General features: G+C 32.9%; 1 pseudogene; it reads left to right on the forward strand.

Annotated features, from left to right (window-relative positions):
• The first annotated feature begins 1,582 nt into the window (after positions 1–1,582).
• On the forward strand, positions 1,583–5,539 carry LOC116402161 (annotated as a pseudogene).
• Positions 5,540–6,000: the final 461 nt, after the last annotated feature.

A 6,000-nucleotide genomic window follows, 5' to 3' on the forward strand; every position in this document is an offset into this window, starting at 1 on the left:
TTTAATAATTAATATTTAAAATATGTAAATTTATTTAAACAGTATAATACATATTCTCAATGAATTTATAATATGTCGTGAAAATATCATATATACATATTCTCACTTCATATAATTATATATTTCTATTTGTCATATATTTTTTAAATGAACAATATATACAACATACCTGTAAAATATAACATGTATGTTATGTGATTTAGTGTATATATATATATATATATATATATACTCCTTCTTATTTACAACATAAATATCAAGTGATATATAGTTATAACATTTGTTTTTTGTAGGATGGCCAAAAAAACATATTGTTTGTTTTTTTTCAATATTGATATATGCCTTTTGATCACGTTTTTAAGTTTTGGTTGTTCATCATATCTTTTGGTCATGTTCTCAATATATTGTTTAATTACGACATGTTTATCTTATCTTATTCATATTTTTGTGGATGTATTCACTATAACCAAAAGATATGCAAAGTTTCTTTATTATTATTAAACTTTTAGTATATTGATTCAAAATTTTATTTGAAATTATCATATTCCATATTTTAATTAACTTATTTTATTTCCATATTTTTCTATAAATTTCCATCTACGGTACTAAACAAAGTTTTTCAATTTATTATATTCAACATACTACTCTTTATAGATAATCATTATTGTTTCAAACACAACTTATTATTTATTACATATAATATGAATATTTAAAATAAAATACATAAACCAGTTTGACAAATTGATAGCATAATATTTTATTCATAAAATATAAAACTCATTGTTTTCTATATACTATTCATAAACCAATTTAACATTCAACCATTTTTTCATACAATTAATTGGATCTTCAATTATTTCGTCAAAGTCTCTACATTGTAAACATATTCAGTTTTTCTCAATATTACATATACCAAAGAACAACCAATATTTTAATGACATATATTACAAATACTCATTATATTTTGTTCTCATTCATGTTCATGTAAACATAAACAACTTTCATACATAATCACTATTATTTCAAACACAACGTATTATTTAGTACATAATATATGAATATTTAAATAAAATACCTACAAAAATTGATATAAGAACCTTTAATTCATAAAATATACAATGTATTATTCAATATACTACAATTACGTTGAATATATGAACAACACAATGCACCAAGAGAACGATTGGAAAGTAAGAGAGATATGGTGAGAGAATAATTTTAACAAAATCACACACAAATAATAATTAATAAACATTTTTTATTACAATATTATCACGATAAAATTAATAACTTACCATATTTACCTAAAATATCTATTAAAAGTAAATCTTAATTATGGTTCACTTTCTTTTTACATTTTTTTTTGAATATATTATTAAATAATAAAGATGGGTAAATTGATGATTTGAGTCCTATATTTAACGTAAAATATGAGTTAATTTGGAATATTTTTAAAATATTTGAGAAATTCGAATAAATCTTATAATATGTTTATAATTTTAGTCGTTCATGTCCACCGCCAGAAAAGAGAAAAGAGTAAAGCCCAGGCCCAAACCAAGCCCAAGACCAAACTAAAAAAACTTTGAATTTAGTACGGACGGCAGAATAAGTCGACCACGGACCTTAGACGCTAGGGTTTAAACGTTGGACCCTAAAAACCCTCAACCTTTTGGAGTTCACTGCTTCACTGCACGTCACAAAGGCGAGTGTTAATTCTTTTCCGTTCTGCAAACTCTTCAATTTTGATTTCAAATTGCCCATGTCGAATCCAACGAAGACGCTACATTTCTGTTTTTCTGAGTTTTTCTTATTCTGTTTCCGGTTTTCTGCAGGAATTTTATCTGATTGATACCCGAAAACTGTAATGGCTTCGAAAGACGAGTATCGAATATTTGTTGGAGGCCTCTCATGGAACATTTCAGAGCGTCAGCTCGAAAACGCTTTCATTCGCTTCGGCAAAATGCTCGAACTCAAGTAAACTTTCGTTTTTTTCCTTTCTTTCTTTTTTCGTCATATTACGCTTCGTATTTGTTCATCAATCTGTAGAATATTATGAATTTTTTTTGGCATGCATGCGGTAGAAGATGAGGAGTCTAATGTATTTTCTTAGCAAAGACTATCAAAGATGTGAACCCCTTGATTTTTAATTTTTCTTTAATGAAGATGCCTGCTATTATTTGACGGCATTCCTTGCCGTTTATGGGTTTTCCTTCTCTACAATGCATGCCAATTGAATTTTATTAGTTGTGTGAATTTTGTTTATAATCTTATGTTACTTATTTGTTATAAATAAAATTTTTTGCACATGGACGTTGGATGAAATTTCAGGATTTATTGATTTATTTAAGCTATATGAATCTGAATTTTTCAGATCAGTTGTACTTACAAGATTATAGCAAATAGTTTTTTTTCAGGCTCTCTTTCTTACCATCCTTTGATCTTTTGTTATGTAGAATATGGTTCAGGGAGTCAGCTTAAAGCTGAATACATGGATCTGTTCGTACATTTTCTGCTGAATTCTTTCATAAAATTGAAGAAATGGTGTTAGTAGACAAGAAATCTATCCATCAGTATGCTTACATTGGAAGAAATTGGTTGGAAACTGATGGTTTTTTATGTGAAAAACGTCGTCACAATAGTGTTTCAGAAATTTTACTTGGTTCCCTCTCTTAGGACATCTGGTGAAGTGTTTCGTCTCGGGATGAGAATCTAAACTTGGCACAATTTTTGAAATTAGATCAAGACTCTTTTCTCCCAAAACTAAACTTTTTGTGTCCAACATACGGTTTGTTGATGTAGTTTCCTACTTGTCAAAGTATATGAGAAAGTAACACTTGTATTTCATGGAAATGTATCAGAGTGGCGTTCTCTTGGTCATCTTGCTGCCATTTATTGTTAGTACACCGCACTTCACTGACAATTCAGAGATTAGATTTGGGCATAAGTTGTATTGAACAGATGCTTCTAGAACTCTTAAGGTTCAGATTTTTTTAAAAAAAGAATTATTTACACCGGGCCTCCTTGTTAAGAGATTTTGCAAAGTTGTCCTTAATAGCATTCAAGATATATTAAACTTGATTTTTATTGCCTAATGCAGCGGAGTTTGGTTATTTTCTTGCTCTGTCAGTGTAAATAGTGAATAAATGCATTCAAGGGGAGTACATTATCACCTGCCTCGCTGTTGGCATACCGTCTAAGGTTCTTGCTTGGCAACTCTGTGGATTGAGAACTTCTTATAACCAAATTAGAATTTACGGTTCTAGACGTCAGGATTTATTTTAGTTGCTTGGCTATGGAAGGAAGCTATTGCTGAAACATTTTAGAGTTAGTTCACTTGAGAAAATGTGAGACATTGTATTGAAATTACCTTAGTTGTCAGCACCAGCTTGTTCTGTTTTAGATGACCAGACTTCGCTGTAAATTGAATTAAATTGTGGAGATGACACCAGAATGCAGAAGAATCTGAATTTTGATTTTGCTATGTTAGTTGTTCAGTGAAAAGGAGGAACTCAGTTTATATGAATAAGCTAAGAAGTGCATTTCAGGTGAGGAATATTTTTAATGCATTGTTGTACTTACTGCGGTATTGAATTGGGTGGTGGCGTGATGTTGAGAAACACTAGCAAAAAATTATCTCTCCAAGAATTTTTTCTTCTCGATTTTCTCATGTTCTGGGTTCTGGACTCTAGAATGAGTGAATTGTTTGCCTGGGCTATTATTTTATTTTACCTTTTGGATAAGAAACAACTTTTTTCTGACTGGGTTACGAAAAATGCAATATTGTCTGAATGCTACAATAAATTAAGGCTGTGCATTGGTGGTGGAGTAATTTCAGCAGATCAGTAGGAATGTTGTCTTGGGTAATCATCTTCATGGACGGCTTTCTTTTTAGCTTGAAGAGCTTAAGATCCTGACTTTTCCATGGAAAATTTCCTAGTTTGGACCCAAAGAGGTTGTGGGTATTGAGGTTAAAGTTGCTCTTTAATTGTAGATTTTAAGTCTTGGGTTCAGGTTGTTGGACACACTGCAGAGCTTTGAAGGGAAAACGGAATCCTTCCAAGTATATCATTTAGTCTCTCTTTAAGTGATTTGCTTGGAAGGAAAAGTAAGTTGTCAAGAATTTTAATTGTTTTCCACAAATTATATTCCCTGCATTAACTATAAAACATTTTCAGTCAGTCTGTTGGACGTGTACTGTGAACTAATTTAATACTGATTCATCTATAATAATGGAAACTTGTTGGATGAGCTTCTCTTTTGATGTTTATGTGTAGATCATGTTAGAACGAGATACAGGTCGTCCTCGTGGGTTTGGTTTTATTACCTTTGCAGACCGTAGAGGGATGGATGATGCAATAAGAGAGATGCATGGTCAGGAGCTTGGTGAGCGGATTATCTCAGTAAATAAGGCTGAACCCAAGATGGAGGGTGATGATACTGAGCAAGGCTTCAGGGGAGGAGGTTATTCATCTGGTGGTAGGGCTAGTTTTGGGAGAGGAAAAGATAGATCTGTGGGGCAGGATGAATGCTTCAAGTGTGGACGCCCAGGGCATTGGGCACGAGACTGTCCTCAGTCGGTGGTGGACGTGGTGGAGGTAGAGGTTCATTTTCTTCACGTTCTCGATTTGATAGTGATGGTCGTGGGGATCGTTTTGGAGGAGATCGTGACCGATATGTGGATGAGCGTTATAATGGAGGGCGATATGGTGATAGAGATCGTTTTGATCGTAGAGACGACAAGTATGGAAGTCGAGACCGCTACTTCGACGACAGGTTGCTTTACATCCTTTCTTTGTTTTAATAACAATTACAATAGTGATCTACATGTGTTAACACCCATTCCAACTTTTTGTACTCGTACATTTACTTCAAAATATGATTTGATTGACATGTTATTGAAATTTTGGCAATTGTATGCAAACTCTGCAGGTACCCATCTGCTGGAGATCGCTTTACTGGTAGTGATAGGTATGATGTCAGCGATCGTTATCCTCAAAATGGCTACGTCAAAGACCGCGTCTACGATAGGGATATTGGTCCGAGGAGTGGCAGTGATAGGTATGGTAGCGGAGGTCCTGGCCGTCATGAGGGCAGAAGTTATAGAGATAGGACAGGCCCTTACGATCGCCCAAGCAGGGTGGGACGACCATCTTCCTACGACCGCTATTAAAATTCAAATGTACGTATATCAGTAGTTGTTGATTAACATTTGCAAATCATTCTATAGCTAGGATATGCACTTGCAATGAATTGGCAGTCTTTATGCAAGCTTTGACCTTCCTTTTGTGGCTTCCAAATCTTCATTGCCTTTGAAAATATTTAGTAATAGAAATTTTGGATGTTACAACTTACAATATCTAATGTTTGTAGGGAGGTTGTACCCTACCTCCAGCCTCAGATATTTTAGTTCTCAATGTGGTGAATTTCTTGGCTGCCCTTGTTGACTTTGTTTTGTTCTTTTCTTAGGAACAACAGACAATTGACCCAACTTTCATTTTCTTGAATCTCTGAATTCATTATTTAAAGATCTTTATCTCTATATGGAAAAATATTGTTGAATGTTATTTATAAGACCAAAGAGTGATGCTGATTCTTTGATGCCATTTTGTCAAATATGTAGGACTGCCAATTGAGAAAACCATTGCTGTATTGTGATAACCATTGACTCTTATCTTTCCTCTCACGTCTCTATGTTGGAATCGATTTTTAGTAAATAATTAAAGTTCTATTTGTTAACAAGTTCACTTTTCGTTTTTTTTTTGTGTTGTTTTTGAAATCTATGTTTATTTTCTCAAGTTTTTCCCAAGTGGAATTTATGATGAAACTAGTGTTCACAGGTAATGAATCATTATACACACGTATCTTTTTTAACAATATGTCGGTGTGGTATATACTTAGACTTCAGAGTTGGGTAGACTGTGGTTGGTCTAGTAAATGTTTTCGATTGAGTACAAATCGATCGTCGGCCAATCAATTGATTTTTCTTTTAAATGTTGTCAA

This window comes from Cucumis sativus, chromosome 2 (assembly GCF_000004075.3).
Source record: "Cucumis sativus cultivar 9930 chromosome 2, Cucumber_9930_V3, whole genome shotgun sequence".
Taxonomy (NCBI): Eukaryota; Viridiplantae; Streptophyta; class Magnoliopsida; order Cucurbitales; family Cucurbitaceae; genus Cucumis; species Cucumis sativus.